Raw genomic sequence first — 19,080 nt, 5'->3', positions numbered from 1 at the left:
GGGATCAGCATGTTGGCAAACATACGGAGTGTGTTTTACCCACGGCCATCCCGTCGTAGGAACATCCTATTTCGTTTAATGTCAAAAATTCAGCAGTATCAGGTTCGAATCTGGTCTAGGGTTAGACGACGATATAGGAGGACCACCAGGAGATTTTCCCTGAGGCTGGACAGTTATGAGTGGCAGGGTGTGTGGGATAGTATGGGCAAGTACCTAGGCCAGTGGGCCCCTCCAGTGCTTTGGAACTTCACCACTGAACAAGTGCAACATCCGGAAAAACTAGTAAAACACTTAAACGAGGTGTGCTGTCGTCCTGGTTATACCAGAGAGGGACAAATTTTGGCAACGTGCTGGGGCTTGGCCTATGCCTACAGAGCCCTGCTCAACACTATCCAGCACCTTCAAAGGGAAAAAAATGTCTCTGGATCTGATGGCAAAGCAACAGACAACGCAGCTATGCCAACTACAAGCACAGCAGCTACTCAGACCCTGACCACAACAGTCAACACAGCTACTCCAAGTACAGCAGCTACATCAACCCCAGTGACAAGCACAACAGCTACTCAAACCCTGACCACAACAGACAACGCAACTACTCCAACTTCAAATACAGCAGTTACACCAACCCCAGTGACAAGCACAGTAGCTACTCAAACCCCGACAGCAACAGACAATATAGCTACTCCAAGCACCACAGCTACACCAACCCCAGTGACATGCACAGTAGCTATTCAAACCCCGACAGCAACAGACAATATGGCTACTCCAAGCACTGCAGCTACACCAACCCCAGTGACAAGCACAGTAGCTACTCAAACCCCGACAGCAACAGATAATGCTGCTGTTGGTGTTACTCAACTCCCAAGCACAACAGCTGCACCAACCCCAGCAATAGACATTGCAACCACTCCAATCCTAGTGGCAGACACTGCAGCCACTCCAACCACAGTGACAAACACTGCAGCTAAACCAAATGTCCAGTTTGTGACAATGTCTGTTGCCCATGTAAGCAAAAGCAGACGAAAGGCACAAAGAGCAACCCGCGAAGCGAAGAAAGATGAAGACCCAGTGCCATTACTATATGCAACAGCACCTGAACAAGAGTTACTACTACGTGGGTCAGAGGAAGAGGAAGAAGAAGAAGAGGTCACTTCTCGACCCCGGACCTCAACCGAACTACGGAATATGCGAAAAGATTTCACCCGTCTTCCAGGGGAGCACATTGTCACCTGGTTGCTCCGGTGCTGGGACAATGGGGCCGACGGTCATGAACTAGAAGGTAGGGAAGCCAAGCAGCTGGGATCACTTGCTAAGGAAGGAGGAATTGACAAAGCGATTGCAAGAGAGAAGAGAGCCCTCAGTCTTTGGAGGCGGCTCCTGGCAGCTGTGAAGGAAAGGTTTCCCTACAAAGACGATATTACGAATCGCTCAGCCAACTGGACCACGATAGAGAAAGGCATCCAGTCCCTGAGGGAATCAGCCATTATAGAGATGATCTATCGTAGGCCGGATTCCAGGAACACATCCGTAGACCCAGATGAAGTCGAATGTACACGACCCATGTGGCGGAAACTTACACGGAGTGCGCCATCATCATATGCCCACACATTGGCATCAATGACCTGGAATGACGGAGTATCACCAACAGTGGATTTCCTGATTCGTCAACTCCGAGAGTTCGAAGACAATCTCACCCCTTCCATCATTTCAGCTGTGGAAAAACTGTCCCAGGAGTTCAAACAATTGAGAGACGATATATCCGATCTATCCAGCTCCCCATGCGTACCAACCCATGTCTCAGCTATTAACAGAAGGCGCCCTACTGCTCGAGAAAGAAAATATAGGAGGTACACGCCACGGGCCACCCTATGGTTTTACCTGCGGGATCATGGAGAAGACATGAGAAAGTGGGATGGAAAACCTACTTCAGCTCTGGAGCAACGGGTGCGTGAACTGAAGAGGAGAACAATGGTCAAGGATGATCCTCCCAGGAAAGCTGCTGCTCCAGTCTCTGGCGAGCAGTTTCCCAGATGGAGCGAAAGAGCTGATTTTACTCCAGCTCCTGTGATAAGGAATACTAATCCCTTTCTACAAGACATAAGTGGAGAATTTTGTGATCACTATTAGAGGGGCCCTGCCTCCAGCCAGGTGGAGGAGAGGGATAATCGGGTTTACTGGACTGTGTGGATCAGATGGCCTGGCACATCAGTCCCACAGAAGTATAAGGCTCTAGTAGATACCGGTGCACAGTGTACTCTGATGCCATCAAGGTATCAAGGGGTGAAACCCATTTATATTTCTGGAGTGACAGGAGGATCCCAAGCGTTAACTATGCTGGAAGCTGAAATCAGCCTGACTGGGAGGAAGTGGCAAAAGCACCCCATTGTAACTGGTCCAGGGGCTCCATGCATCCTTGGCATAGACTATCTCAGGAGAGGGTATTTCAAAGACCCAAAAGGGTATAGATGGGCTTTTGGTATCGCTGCCTTGGAAACAGAGGAAATTAAGCAGCTGTCCACCTTACCCAGTCTCTCAGAGGATCCTTCTGTTGTGGGGTTGCTGAAGGTCGAAGAACAACAAGTGCCAATTGTGACCACAACAGTGCACCGGCGGCAATATCGCACCAAACGAGACTCCTTGATTCCCATCCATAAGCTGATCCATAGACTGGAGAGCCAAGGAGTGATCAGCAGGACCCGCTCACCCTTTAATAGCCCCATATGGCCAGTGCAAAAGTCTAATGGAGAGTGGAGATTAACAGTAGACTATCGTGGCCTGAACGAAGTCACACCACCATTGAGTGCTGCCGTACCGGACATGTTAGAACTTCAATATGAACTGGAGTCAAAGGCAGCCAAGTGGTATAGAATCATAGAATCATAGAATCATAGAATCGTAAGGGTTGGAAAGGACCTTAAGATCATCTAGTTCCAACCCCCCTGCCATGGGCAGGGACACCTTGCCCTAAACCATGTGGCTCAAGGCTCTGTCCAACCTGGCCTTGAACACCGCCAGGGATGGAGCATCCACAACCTCCCTGGGCAACCCATTCCAGTGCTTCACCACCCTCACTGTAAAGAACTTCTTCCTTATATCTAATCTAAACTTCCTCTGTTTAAGTTTGAACCCATTACCCCTTGTCCTACCACTACAGTCCCTAAGGAAGAGCCCTTCCCCAGCATCCTTATAGACCCCCTTCAGATACTGGAAGGCTGCTATGAGGTCACCACGCAGCCTTCTCTTCTCCAGGCTGAACAGCCCCAACTTTCTCAGCCTGTCTTCATATGGGAGGTGCTCCAGCCCTCTTATCATCCTCGTGGCCCTCCTCTGGACTCGCTCCAACAGCTCCATGTCCTTTTTATGTTGAGGACACCAGAACTGTACGCAGTACTCCAAGTGAGGTCTCACGAGAGCAGAGTAGAGGGGCAGGATCACGTCCTTCGACCTGCTGGCCACGCTTCTTTTGATGCAGCCCAGGATACGGTTGGCTTTCTGGGCTGCAAGCGCACACTGCCGGCTCATGTTAAGCTTCTCGCCACCAACACCCCCAAGTCCTTTTCTGCAGGGCTGCTCTGAATCTCTTCTCTGCCCAGCCTGTAGCAGTGCCTGGGGTTGCCCCGACCCAGGTGTAGGACCTTGCACTTGGCTTGGTTAAACTTCATAAGGTTGGCATCGGCCCACCTCACAAGCATGTCAAGGTCCCTCTGGATGGCATCCCTTCCCTCCAGCGTATCAACCGAACCACACAGCTTGGTGTCATCGGCAAACTTGCTGAGGGCGCACTCAATCCCACTGTCCATGTCGCCGACAAAGATGTTGAACAGGACCGGTCCCAACACCGATCCCTGAGGGACACCACTCGTTACAGGTTTCCAACTGGACATCGAGCCATTTACCACAACTCTTTGCGTGCGGCCATCGAGCCAGTTTTTTATCCACCGAGTGGTCCATCTATCAAATTGATGTCTCTCCAATTTAGAGACAAGGATGTCATGTGGGACAGTGTCGAATGCTTTGCACAAGTCCAGGTAGATGACATCAACTGCTCTGCCCCTGTCCATCAGTTCCGTGGCTCCATCATAGAAGGCCACCAAATTGGTCAGGCAGGATTTCCCCTTAGTGAAGCCATGTTGGCTGTCACCAACCACCTCGTTGTTTTTCATGTGCCTTAGCATGTTTTCCAGGAGAAACTGTTCCAAGATTTTGCCAGGCACAGAGGTGAGGCTGACTGGTCTGTAGTTCCCCGGGTCTTCCGCCTTCCCCTTCTTGAAAATGGGGGTTATATTACCCTTCTTCCAGTCATCGGGAACTTCACCTGACTGTCAGGATTTTTCGAATATGATGGACAGTGGCTTAGCAACTTCATTCGCCAGCTCCTTCAGGACCCGTGGATGGATTTCATCAGGTCCCATGGACTTCTGCACGTTCAGGTTCTTAAGATGGTCTCGAACCTGATCCTCTCCTACAGTGGGCCTAAGGTCTTCGTTCTCACAGTCCCTGCATTTGCTTTCCAAGACTTGGGTTGTGTGGTCAGAGCATTTGCTGGTGAAGACTGAGGTAAAGAAGTCATTAAGAACCTCAGCCTTCTCCAAATCCATGGTAGCCAGTTCTCCTGATAGCTTCTGGAGAGGGCCTACATTGTCCCTAGCCTGTCTTTTATTTGCTACGTATCTATAGAATCCTTTCCTGTTATCTTTTACATCCCTTGCCAAACTTAATTCTAGCTGGGCCTTAGCTTTCCTAACCTGGTCCCTAGCTTCTCGGGCAATGTTCCTGTATTCTTCCCAGGCCGCCTGTCCTTGCTTCCACCTTCTATAAGCTTCTTTTTTCCCTCTAAGTTTCCTCAGCAGCTCCTTGTCCATCCATGGAGGTCTCCTGGCCCTCCTGCTGCACTTTCTTCTAGTCGGGATGCAACACTCCTGAGCACGTAGCAGGTGATCCTTGAATACCGACCAGCAGTCTTGGGCCCCCCTGCCCTCTAGGACTGTATCCCATGAAACCTTACTAAGGAGGTTCCTGAAGAGGCCAAAGTCTGCTTTCTTGAAGTCCAGGGCAGTGAGCTTGCTGCACGCTCTTCTCACCGTCCTGAGGATCTCAAACTCAACCATCTCGTGATCACTAGAGCCAAGGCTGCCCTGGAGTGTCACATTTCCAACCAGTCCCTCCCTGTTGGTGAGCACAAGGTCCAGCATGGCACCTCTCCTCGTCGGCTCCTCTACTGCTTGAAAGAGGAAGTTGTCTTCCACACAATCGAGGAACCTCCTGGATTGCTTGTGCCGGGCCGTACCGTCCCTCCAACAGATGTCAGGATGGTTGAAGTCCCCCATGAGGACCAGGGCCCGCGAGCGTGAGGCTGCTCCTATCTGTCTGTAGAGCGCTTCATCCACAGAGTCCTCTTGATCAGGCGGCCTGTAACAGATCCCCACCGTAATGTCCCCCATTGCTGTTTTCCCTTTGATCCTGACCCACAAACACTCTGTTACCTCATCACCCGTCCCCAGACAGAGTTCCATACTCTCTAGCCTATCACTGACATAGATAGCAACGCCCCCTCCCCGTCTGCCTGGCCTGTCTTTTCTAAACAGCCTGTAACCTTCCATTCCAACATTCCAGTCATAGGAGCCATCCCACCATGTTTCTGTGATACCAATGACATCATATTCCCGTAGCCTTGCACACATCTCTAATTCCTCTTGCTTGTTCCCCATACTACGGGCGTTTGTATAGAGGCACCTTAGCCGAGCTCCAAATGAAGCCGACTCAATGGCTGGGGCAGCTGGAACATCTCTACATCGCTCCAAGCACTTATTACAGGTGCTGGCAACTGACCAGGAATGTTGGGATGGATCAATGCTCCCCTCCCCCAACACATCTAGTTTAAAGCTTTCCTGACCAGCCTGGCAAGCCTCCTACCAAAACAGCTCTTCCCCTTCTTTGTCAGACCAGCTCCACCAGCCTCCAGTAGATCTGGCCTCCCAAATGGAGCCCCATGTTCTAAATAGCCAAACCCCTGACTATGGCACCAGCTTTCTAACCATTTATTAACCTGCCAAATGCGCCTAGCTTTTTTAAGGTCCTCCCCTTTGCCCTGGAGAATCGATGAAAAAACTATCTGAGCTCCAGAGCCCCTAACCACCTCTCCCAGGGCTCTGTAGTCCTTCTAATGTCCTCCAGGCAACTGCTGTCTATATCTCTAGCACCCACATGGACCACCAGAAGGGGGTAATAGTCAGCAGGACTTACTAGAGCAGGCAGCCTCTCAGCAACATCCCTGATCCGAGCCCCCGGCAGGCAACACACCTCCCTCGAGACTGGATCAGGCCGGCAGATAAGCGCCTCTGTGCCTTTCAAAGTAGAGTCCCCTACTACTATGACCCTCTGCTTCTTCCTGGAGGCACCAGTAGCGATCCTCTTTACTGGTGCATCAGCAGGGTGCTCATTAGGTGTGGTGGATGCTTTCTCATTAGCCTCCTGCAGAACCGCGAAGTGGTTCTGGGTGGGGACATCAGATTTAGGAGGAAGCCCCTTGTCGTTAATTGTCCTCTTCCTCCTTTTTTTGTTCGTTTTTCTCGTGACTAATTCCCAGCTTCCTGGGTTGCTGCCCTCCTTCTTTCCTATACGAGCAATGCTGGACGTTTGCAGCCCCTGCGCAGTTTGAGCCTGGAGCAAGCAGCCCAGCTTCCTCTCAGCTTCCCTGGCATCTTTTAGCTCTCCAACAGCCTCCCGCAGCTCAGCCACCTGCTGCAGGAGGACCTCCACCAGAGCGCACCGAGTGCAGCCCTGTCCATCATGCACCCCCGCCTCACGAGACCAGTCGAGGCACTTTCTACACTCCGAGGTCTGCGCCGCAGCCTCCCCTCTCATCGGCTCTGTCTGGGTGCCTACGCTGGCCACCGCCGGGGCAGAGCTCCCACAGCGGGCCCTGCTCCTAAGGCGAGTGCTCACCATCCCGCTCGCTGCCCGCTCGCCCTGCCTGCGCAAACTGCCGCGCAAACTGCCGTGCCACGCCCTGTTTGCCCGCCCTGTTCGCCGCGCTCCCTGGGATGGGTTTTACCCACTGAGGGCTGGTGCCGTCACTCCTGGCGCCGCCCCCTGTGAGTCAGCTGCTCGCGTCAGCTGAGCTGCCGGCAAGTCCTGTCGAGGACTTGAGGCTCCCTCGGTCGCTCTTGCCGCTCCGAACTGAGGCTCCGGGACGCTGTGCTTCCCCCCGCTCCGGTGTTAAAGGCGTCCTCTCTGGAGATACTCACCTCGGCAATTGGTATGCCACAATTGACATTGCCAATGCATTTTTCTCAATCCCTTTGGCAGCAGAATGCAGGCCACAGTTTGCTTTCACTTGGAGGGGCGTCCAGTACACTTGGAACCGACTGCCCCAGGGGTGGAAACACAGCCCTACCATCTGCCATGGATTGATCCAGACTGCACTGGAACAGGGGCAAGCTCCAGAACACCTGCAATACATTGATGACATCATCGTGTGGGGTGATACAGCGGAAGAAGTTTTTGAGAAAGGGAGGAAGATAATCCAAATCCTGCTGAAGGCCGGTTTTGCCATAAAACGGAATAAGGTCAAGGGACCTGCACAGGAGATTCAATTTTTGGGAATAAAATGGCAAGATGGACGCCGCCAGATCCCCACAGACGTGATCAACAAGATAACAGCAATGTCTCCACCAACTAACAAGAAAGAAACACAAGCTTTCTTAGGTGTTGTGGGGTTCTGGAGAATGCACATCCCAAATTACAGTCTGATTGTAAGCCCTCTCTACCACGTGACCCGGAAGAAGAATGATTTCAAATGGGGCCCTGAGCAACAACAAGCCTTTGAACAAATTAAACGAGAAATAGTTCATGCAGCAGCCCTTGGACCAGTCCGGGCCGGGCCAGATGTGAAAAATGTGCTCTATACCGCAGCTGGGGAGAATGGTCCTACCTGGAGCCTCTGGCAGAAAGCTCCAGGGGAGACTCGAGGTCGACCCCTTGGCTTTTGTAGCCGGGGATATAAAGGATCCGAGGCCAGCTACACTCCCACTGAAAAAGAGATACTGGCAGCCTATGAAGGGGTTCGAGCTGCCTCAGAAGTGATTGGAACTGAAGCGCAGCTCCTCCTGGCACCCCGGTTGCCTGTGCTGGGCTGGATGTTCAAAGGCAGGGTCTCCTCTACACATCATGCAACTGATGCTACATGGAGTAAGTGGGCCGCACTAATTACACAACGAGCTCGAATAGGAAATCCCAGTCGTCCAGGAATTCTAGAAGTCATCATGGACTGGCCAGAGGGCAAAGATTTTGGGATGTCACCAGAAGAGGAGGTGACGCGTGCTGAAGAGGCCCCACCATATAATGAACTGTCAGAGAGTGAAAAGCAATATGCCTTGTTTACTGATGGGTCCTGCTGTATTGTGGGAAAGCATCGGAGATGGAAGGCAGCTGTGTGGAGTCCCCTGGGACAAGTTGCAGAAACTGCTGAGGGAGAGGGTGAATTGAGTCAGTTTGCAGAGGTGAAAGCCATCCAGCTGGCCTTGGACATTGCTGAACGAGAAAAATGGCCAGTACTTTATCTCTATACTGACTCATGGATGGTGGCAAATGCCCTGTGGGGGTGGTTGCAGCAATGGAAGCAGAGCAACTGGCAACGCAGAAGTAAACCCATCTGGGCTGCTGCATTGTGGCAAGATATCGCTGCTCGGGTGCAGAACCTGGTGGTGAAGGTACGCCACGTAGATGCTCATGTACCCAAGAGTCGGGCCACTGAGGAACACCAGAATAACCAGCAAGTGGATAAAGCTGCTAAGATTGAAGTGGTTCAGATGGACTTGGATTGGCAACAGAAGGGTGAATTATTTTTAGCCCAGTGGGCCCATGACACCTCAGGCCATCAAGGCGGAGATGCAACATATAGATGGGCTCGTGATCGAGGGGTGGACTTAACGATGGACACTATTGCCCAGGTTATTCACGAATGTGAAACGTGCTGCAATTAAGCAAGCCAAGCGGTTAAAGCCTCTCTGGTATGGAGGACGATGGCTGAAGTACAAATATGGGGAGGCCTGGCAGATTGACTATATCACACTCCCACCAACCCGCCAGGGCAAGCGCTATGTGCTTACCATGGTGGAAGCAACCACCGGCTGGCTGGAAACATACACTGTGCCCCACGCCACTGCCCGGAACACTATCCTGGGCCTTGAGAAACAAGTCTTGTGGCGACACAGCACCCCAGAAAGAATTGAGTCAGACAATGGGACTCATTTCCGGAACAACCTCATAGACACTTGGGCCAAAGAGCATGGCATTGAGTGGGTATACCACATCCCCTACCATGCACCAGCCTCTGGGAAAATCGAATGGTACAATGGGCTGTTAAAAACTCCACTGAGAGCAATGGGTGGTGGGACTTTCAAACACTGGGATACACATTTACCAAAAGCCACCTGGTTGGTCAACAGTAGGGGATCTGCCAACAGGGCTGGCCCAGCCCAATCAGAACTTTTACGTACTGTAGAGGGGGATAAAGTTCCTGTGGTGCACATAAAGAATTTGTTGGGGAAGACAGTCTGGGTTATTCCTGCTTCAGGTAAAGGCAAACCCACTCGTGGGGTTGCTTTTGCTCAGGGACCTGGATATACTTGGTGGGTAATGCGGGAAGATGGGGAAGTCCGATGTGTACCTCAAGGGGATTTGATTTTGGGGGAAAACAGCCAATGAACTCAATTGTACGCTGTTGCCTGCTCTATAACACTTTGATAGCCCACCAGCTAGATATCTTCAGGTCACCAGCCATTGACCCTGACTTCCCTCCGATCATCACCTCAACAAAGAATGAATTTTGAGGAAACCAGACGAGCTCAGCAGTGACCAGATGAGTTTGGCGGTATCATCAGCAGGCAACAACCCAACACTATATACCGTCCCTCCTGCCCTGAAAGACTATTACAAGAGATGGAGCCTGACATCATGGACTGGATGAGTTCAGCAATTTTACAGGGATTGGTCCATGGACTAGGGAATGATATCTTTCTCTGTGTGTGGGTGTGGGTGTATATATATGTGTATATATGGGACAGGGGTGATGGTGTGCTGAGAGATGTGGGATCTGAGCATGACGTGAATGGTATGGAATAAGGGGTGGATACTGTCCTGGGTTCAGCTATAGCAGTCATTTTTCTCCTGCTTAGTAGCTGGTGCAGTGCTGTGTTTTTTAACTTTCAGCCTGGGAACAACGCTGATAACACCGATGTTTTTAGTTGTTGCTAAGTAATGTTTATTCCAACCAAGGACTTTCTCAGTCTCATGCTTTGCCAGGGAGGAGGGGAAGCCGGGAGGAAGCAGAGACAGGACACCTGACCCAAACTAGCCAAAGGGGTATTCCATACCACAGCACGTCATGCCCAGTATATAAACCGGGGGGAGTTACCCGGAAGGCCCTGATCACTGCTCGGGTCGGGCTCGGTATCGGTCGGCGGGTGGTGAGCAATTGTATCCTCTCCCCTTGTTATTTCACTAATCGTTATTATCATTGGTGGTAGCAGTAGTGGTTTTGTGTTATACCTTAGTTGCGGGACTGCTCTTATCTCAACCCGTGGGAGTTACATTCTTCCCATTCTCCTCCCCATCCCTCCGGGAGCGGGGGGAGGAAGAAGGGGGGGGGGGGAGTGAGCGAGCGGCTGTGTGGTTCTGAGTTACCGGCTGGGCTCAAACCACGACATCACTTTATTACCTATTGCTCTAGCTTTTATACCATTCTAGCAAAAGCTATCTTCAGCCTATTGCTTCAACTCCCATACCAAGCCATTTTTATCACATCATGTTTAGTTCCTGGTTTACGGTTTTGTTTCCTCAACATTCCTGGTCCTTTCACAAACAGTCCCAGAATAACCAGTTCCTTATCTTTCTGTTCTCCTGCTTCTGTCCACCTGGGTTGCTCTGCTTGATTGCACAATGTACTTTGTTTCTTCTTTAACTCTTTCTTCTCCAGCCAAGCAGTTACTTCTCTTTGGCAATAATCAAATAGTTTCCATCCTCTCCCACATCTCCCCCTTTATTTATCTGCGAAAGGGCAAGGTTCGCATATAACTGTGTGACCATAACCTGATTCAGATTTCGTTCGATTGATCGTTGAACACAAGAAAAAAGACAAGGAAGACATAAGGCAATCATTAATACAGAAATTAGAGCTATTAAAATAAACCCTGCGATATTTTTGACCCACGTCATAAACCAGAAAACCAAATTAAGTCAACACAAGCAACATCAGAAACTTCACCAGCGAGGGACTCACTGTGTAACTTGTACTAACACAGTCAATACTTGGCAAGAGATCATTAGTCTAGTCATGATACTAAGTGGCACAAACCCCACACGTAGGTCTAGGGTCAAGCTGTGGATATAACAGAAAACCAAGCCAAAGGCATAAGCAGAGTCTTTAAGCCATTTCCTCCCCTGCCATGTTTTACATGGGTGCCCACAGAGCTAAGCTTGATGCTACAATATCCCCTTTCAAACACCACTTTCAGGGCACATGGTCCAAAATTCCCGAGCCATGAAAACAGACCAAAAACGTCCCACCCCTGATTTAGCTGCAAGGGATACTTTTATGAATCTATTCTGAGTGGTCGCTTAGATTCATGCAACACATCCCACCAAAATCCTTGCACCCATGTTTAAATAACACAGACACAATCATGCTCTTGCTCAGCCTCCTCCATGTACGTGCACCTGCTCATTAATTTTATCAAATGTGCAAGGCCCCCTAACTGCTCTACTGACTGAGCTAGCCATTACAATTTAAAAAGTTCAAGACAAATGTGGCTTTCCACAGTCTATCTTGTGGGGAGTCTTGATCCCAGTTCCCCCCCCCTTTTTTTTTTTTTTGTAGTTAACATGTCTTTGAGGGAGCCTGGTGTGGCCAATAGACAACTGGGCACACCACCGCTACCCCCATGTCCCCTCGCTTAAGAGCTTCCCACCTGCAGTCCTGCCACTGGTCCTCCAAACCCCACCCCTGCTTCCCTGAAAATGTCTGCAACTCAGCAGGAGGAGCAAACAAGTCCGGCTCCTTCTCTGGATCTACAAAACCAGGATCAAAGGGGTCCATAGTGTCATTAGGATCATCAGGGTTATCAAGGTCATCACCCGACTCAGCCGCTCCTGACAGAGGCGCTTGTGCCGCGAGGATCGTCGTGGTCAGCGGTGAGGACTGCGACAACAAAGGAGGCGCAGACAGGAAGACAGAAGGGGGCGCGGGGGGGGCAGCTGGTGATGAGGCTTCAGGAGATTTTACCCCCTCACGAGCATCGGTAGCTTCCTTAGATGTGACGGCATCAGAGGCAGCGCTGGTCTGTACCTGGCGAAGAGTGGCCAGGATCTGCCACCAGGTTGCCAAATGCTTCCCTGCTGTGGGGTCCCCGTTTGAAGCAGCATCATGCAGCCGTTTACCAACAATTTGCCAAGTGGGGATTTGGAAAGTGCTGCCAGCTGGAAAGTCAGGCACTTTATCATGGATCCATTCTAACAAAGTCACAAGTTGCGGACCCGATATGGGCCGATGCTGAGTTTCAAGCAGATGGCGCATTACTTCCAGACTGCACTGCTGATCTCAGGATAACTGCGATGGTGTTCCTCATTGCGTTCTCAGCCGCTTACCTTCTGGCCTGCAGAATGGTAATTACGGTGCACCTTGAGCTTCCTTTCAGCTCCGTCTCTCGAGCTTCCTTTCAGCTCTGTCTCTCAAGCTTCCTTTCAGCTCCGTCGTTCGGCTGAGCTATGCCACTGGTACAGCCGTTGCTGTCTCTTCATGTCCCTGTTTGGGCAGCCATTTGTGGCGTATGAAAGGCACAGACTCAGAGCATCTTCATGCAGCGAATCACATTATTACCTATTGCTCTAGCTTTTATACCATTCTAGCAAAAGCTATCTTTAGCCTATTGCTCCAACTCCCATACCAAGCCATTTTTATCACATCATGTTTAGTTCCTGGTTTACAGTTTTGTTTCCTCAACATTCCTCGTCGTTTCACAAACAATCCCAAAATAACCAGTTCCTTATCTTTCTGTTCTCCTGCTTCTGTCCACCTGGGTTGCTCTGCTTGATTGCACAATGTACTTTGTTTCTTCTTTAACTCTTTCTTCTCCAGCCAAGCAGTTACTTCTCTTTGGCAATAATCACATAGTTTCCATCCTCTCCCACAATAGTTGCTTCCAAATGCTCTAGTAAATCACCCCAACAAAGATTTTTGAGAATTTGGCATGTATAAAAACTTATGCATTCCTATTTGTTTTCCCAATTTGCATTCTAAAGGTTTCAGAAAGAACGCTTTTTCTTGGCAGCCAGCAGCTCCCACAACTGTAACAAATTCTTTTCCTAATGGAATCAAACTCTGATTTAACACCGAATAGGTTGCTCCTGTATCCACTAAAAATTCTACCTCCTTTTCTCTAGTCCCTAGCTTCAATTTAATAACCAGTGGATCCACTAGGGTAGATTCCCCAGGTCCCTGTCAGTCTAGTTCCAATTCAGTCACTGGAGCCACCTGGCGATTCTTTAGCTTAGGGCAATCTCACTTCCAATGTCCAATTTCCCTACAGTATGCACACTGATCCGGTCCCAAAGGAGAAGAATTTACTCCTCCACCCCTGCCTGACATTCCTCTTCCGCCTCTGCCTCGTCCTCTCATATTAGTCCCTCTATCGATTTCTACTTGTCCCAAAGCTGCCACCGTAGCCATGGCTATGGCACGACCCAGCTTTTTCTTCTCTACCTCTTCCCGATTTCTATACACTCTCCATGCTTCTTCTATCAACTTTTCTATATCACGATTATCTGGTTCTTTAAACATCTGAAGCTTCTTTCTAATATCTTCTGATGATTGCCCTAAAAATAGATTGGCTATCTGGTGCTTCCCTTCCTCTGAGGAGGGATCTGATGTAGTGAACTTTCGCATTGCTTCTCTCAACCTATCCAAAAACTCAGTCGGTGTTTCGGCTTGCCCTTGTTTTATAACAAATAGGGCTGACCAATTTACTGGTTTTGGAATTGCATTTTCTAATCCAAATTTTATCCAATTTTGAAATCTTTTCAAAGCAGCATAATCTGCAGGCATATCATAGTCCCAGTCTGGTGTCGTGGTGGGAATATGATCTTCCACTCTGCCTGCTAATGCTCCTGCAGTAATCTGAGCACTCACATGAGTGCAGGCAGTTTTTAACATCAGCTGTTTTTCCATTTCAGTTAATGCATCCAGCATTACATCTATAGCTCCCCAGTCAGGATCTTGGCTTTTAACAATCAACTCAAACCTTTTTGCCACTCCTATTGGATCATCTTGATAGTCTTTCACAGCTAACTTCCAAGCATGTAAATCTCCTATTGAAAAATTCACCTTTATTCTCATCTGACCCTCTGGTCCCATTGCCTGTCTTAAAGGTGCCTGAGTTACCGGTCCTGTTTTACTGTGAATGCACGCATCAATTGGGGTAACATTTTCAGGTCCTCCTGCTCGGTTGTCAGCAACAGCAACCCCCTCCTCCTTGTCAGTATCAGAAGGATTCGAGGCAGAGGACGCTCCTCTTGGAGGTCTCAGTAATACACAATCTTCTACCCTATCTTCCTTCTTTTTCCTTAATTTTAAACACATGTCTCCAATATCACAACCCGAACAACACCTCTCCAACTTAGGTTTCTGTCGGGTTTTTTTGGGGGTGGTTTTTTTTGGTTTTTTATTTTTTGTGGGTTTTTTTTTTCCTGTCCCTTTCCAAAGCTAAAATTAAGGGATCTGGCGGAGCTATATTAATTCCGCATTCCTTCTGCCACCCCTGGTGGTCTCTTAATGTGGAAAACATATCTGCATACATTACTTTGCTCTGTTGATATCCTATTATTAATTTTACACACACACACAAGGGATCCCAGAAACACACTCCACAGAACTACAATACCTAAAACACAAACAGAATCCAATTAGACAAACAACTATTAATGACACAATCACAACATACAGTACAGCCTTATATTAATGACACAATCACAACATACAGTACAGCCTTAACCATATCATATCGTCAACACCAAAATCGTTACCGTGATAATCCGCAAAACTAGGTCAAATACCGGCAAGTCACAGAGTTCCAAACAAATCCAAATGTATAACAATCGGGCGCTAGCAGCTGCGTATATGCCTTGCCTACGAGATTTCTATATCTTGATTTACGGAAGGCTCCAAAGAAAAGGTTAACCCATCAAAATCCAAACTTCAATGGATTTGAAGTCATTTGAAGGCAGGACGTCTCCTACCCACATCTTCCACTAATGAGGGTGTCCTTATTACTAGGCTGGTCTTCCACCTCTGATGAATTTAAGACAGACATAGTTTCTAGCACTGAAATTTAACAAACATAGACACAGACATTCCCTCAAATAGCCTGCAGCCTTGTGCATCCTTCTGTGATGCAAAAGCTGTGGTACAAGTTCAAAATGGGAAGCATCAGACACCATTTGTAAAAGGAAGTTCTTTTGGGTTTGCTGACTGTAAATATTTGTACACAGCAAATGCTTAAACCCTTAGAAGTGAGCAAGGACTACCACATATACAGAAACTATGGCTTAATAAATGCAGCGGTATGCATCCATCCACCTCCCCTCCCTAGCTTAATTTAGTTCACAAAATTTGGAACATGTAAGTTTAAAAGTTTAATCTGTCTGTTCATTTATAGTGCTCTACTAAACTATCCAAGGCTCTTTTCTAAATAATACTGTCAATAACCAAGCTGACAAATCATTAGTACTGACCTAGCTAGCTGTCGTGGTTTAAGCCCAGCTGGTAACTCAGAACCACACAGCTGCTGGCTCACTTCCCCCTTTCTTTCCCCCTCACTCCCGTAGTGATGTGGAGGAGAATCAAAAGAATGTAAATCCCATAGGCTGAGATAAGAACAGTCCAATAACTAAGGTATAATACAAAATTACTACTACTACTACCACTACTAATAATAATGATAAGGGAAATAACAAGGGGAGAGAATATAAAACTAAAAAGGGAAGGGAAAAAAACCCAACAATAAACACAAGTGATGCACAATACAATTGCTCACCACCCGCCAACTGATACCCAGCCTGACCCAAGCAGCAATCTGGGCCTTCCTGGTAACTCCCCCCAGTTTATATAATGGGCATGACATGCTGTGGTATAGAATCCATACCATTCCAGGACCCATCAGTAAACAAGGCATATTGGTTCTCACTTCCTGACAGTTTATTATATGGTGGGGCTACTTCAGCATGCATCACCTCCTCCTCTGGTGACATTCCAAAATCCTTGCCCTCTGGCCAGTCCATGATGACTTCTAGGATTCCTGGACGACTGGGATTTGGGATGTGCATTCTTCAAAACTCCACAACACCTAAGAAAGCTTGTGTTTCTTTCTTGTTAGTTGGTGGAGACATTGCTGTTATCTTGTTGATCACATCTGTGGGGATCTGGCGACGTCCATCTTGCCATTTTATTCCCAAAAAGTCAATCTCCTCTCCAAGTCCCTTGACCATACTCCATGTTATGGCAAAACCGGCCTTCAGAAGGATTTGGATTATCTTCCTCCCTTTCTCAAAAACTACTTCTGCTGTATTGCCCCACACCATGATGTCATCAATGTATTGCAGGTGTTCTGGAGCTTGCCCCTGTTCCAGTGCAGTCTGGATCAATCCATGGCAGATGGTAGGGCTGTGTTTCCACCCCTGGGGCAGTCGGTTCCAAGTGTACTGAATGCCCCTCCAAGTAAAAGCGAACTTTGGCCTGCATTCTGCTGCCAAAGGGATTGAGAAAAAAGCATTGGCAATATTAACTGTGGCATCCCACTTGGCTGCCTTTGACTCCAGTTCATATTGAAGATCTAGCATGTCCGGTACAGCAGCACACGGTGGTGTGACTTCAGGCCACGATAGTCTACTGTTAGTCTCCACTCTCCATTAGACTTTTGCACTGGCCATATAGGGCTATTAAAGTGTGAGCAGGTCCTGCTGATCACTCCTTGGCTCTCCAGTCTATGGATCAGCTTATGGATGGCAATCAGGGAGTCTCAGTTGGTGCGATATTGCCACCGGTGCACTGTTGTGGTCGCGATTGGCACTTGTTGTTCTTTGACCTTCAGCAACCCCACAACAGAAGGATCCTCTGAGAGACCGGGCAAGGTGGACAGCTGCTTAATTTCCTCTGTCTCCAAGGCAGAGATACCAAAAGCCCATCTATACCCTTTTGGGTCCTTGAAGTACCCTCTCCTGAGATAGTCTATGCCAAGGATGCATGGAGCCCCTGGACCAGTCACAATGGGGTGCTTTTGCCACTTCCTCCCAGTCAGGCTGATTTCAGCCTCCAGTACAGTCAACTCTTGGGATCCTCCTGTCACTCCAGAAATACAAATGGGTTCCACCCCTTGACAGCTTGATGGCATCAGGGTATGCTGTGCACCAGTATCTACTGGATCCTTATACTCCTGTGGGACTGATGTGCCAGGCCATCTAATCCACACAGTCCAGTAAACCTGATTGTCCCTCTCCTCCACCTGGCTGGAGGCAGGGCCCCTCTAATAGTGATCATAAGATTCTTCACTTCTTGTACAAAGGGGTTAGCATTCCTATTCATAGGAGTTGGAGTAAAACCAGCTCTTCCACTCCATCTGTGAAACTGCTCGCCAGAGACTGGAGCAACAACTTTCTTGGGAGGATCATCATTGACTACTGTTTTCCTTTTCAATTCACGCACCTGTTCCTCCAGAACCGAGGTAGGTTTTCCATCCCACTTTCTTATGTCTTCTCCGTGATCCCACAGGTAAAACCATAGAGTGGCCTGTGGCGTGTACCTCCTATATCTTTCTTCTCTCTTGGGCAATAGGGCACCTTTTGTTAATAGCTGAGATGCGGGTCTGTACATGTGGGGAGCTGGATAGATCATCTCTCAATTGCTTGAACTCCTGGGACAGGAGTTTTTCCACAGTTGAAATGATGGAAGGGGCGAGATTGTCTTCAAACTCCCAGAGCTGATGACTCACTTCATCCACTATTGGTGCCACTGCATCCCTCCAGCTTATTAATGATAATGAGTTGGCATATGATGATGGCGCACTCCGTGTAAATTTCCACCACATGGGTCGTGTACATTTGACTTAATCTGGATCTACGGGTGCATTCCTGGCATCCGACTTACGATAAGATCACCGCTAAAACGGCTAATTCCCTTAGGTGTTGGAGGCCTCTCTATCGTGGTCCACTTGCCTGGGTGACATACAACATCATCTTTGTAGGGATACTTTTCCTTCACAGCTGCCAAGAGCCGCCTCCAAGGGCTGAGGACTCCTTTCTCTTTTGCAATTGCTTTGTCAATTCCCCCTTCCCTAGCAAGTGATCCCAGCTGCTTGGCTTCCTTACCCTCTAGTTCGTGACTGTTGGCCCCACTGTCCCAGCATTGGAGCAACCAGGTGATGATGTGCTCACCTGGAAGACAGCTGAATTTTTTTCACATATTCTGCAGCTGAGTCAAGGACAGGGATCGAAAAGTTACCTCTTCCTCTGATTCTTGTACTAATTCCTCTTGTTCCTCTCATTCAGGTGTCACCCCCTCTAGTTCTGGCACTGAATCTTCTTTATCTTCCTTCACTGTACAAGTTGCTTTTTGTTTGCATCTCCTCTTGCTCATAGGGGGATTGGTGGATTGGTCCTTTCATTCAGCTGCAGTGCCTGCTACTGGGGCTGGAGTGACTGCAGTGCCTTTCGCTGGGGTTGGAGTGGTTGCTGTGCTCGTTGCTGGAGATGGAGTAGCTGCGTTGCATGTTGCATTGCCATCAGATCCAGAGACGTCTTTTTCCCTGTCATGGTTTAAGCCCAGCTGGTAACTCGGAACCATGCAGTCGCTCGCTCACTCCCCCCCTTCCTCCTCCCCCCGCTCCCAGAGGGATGGGGAGGAGAATCGGAAGAATATAACTCCCATGGGTTGAGATAAGAGCAGTCCAGTAACTAAGGTATAATACAAAACTACTACTGCTACCACTAATAATAATAATGATAAGGGAAATAACAAGGGAAGAGGATACAATT

Source organism: Strigops habroptila, chromosome W (assembly GCF_004027225.2).
Source record: "Strigops habroptila isolate Jane chromosome W, bStrHab1.2.pri, whole genome shotgun sequence".
In the NCBI taxonomy this organism is placed as follows: Eukaryota; Metazoa; Chordata; class Aves; order Psittaciformes; family Psittacidae; genus Strigops; species Strigops habroptila.
This window is presented reverse-complemented; position numbering follows the sequence as displayed.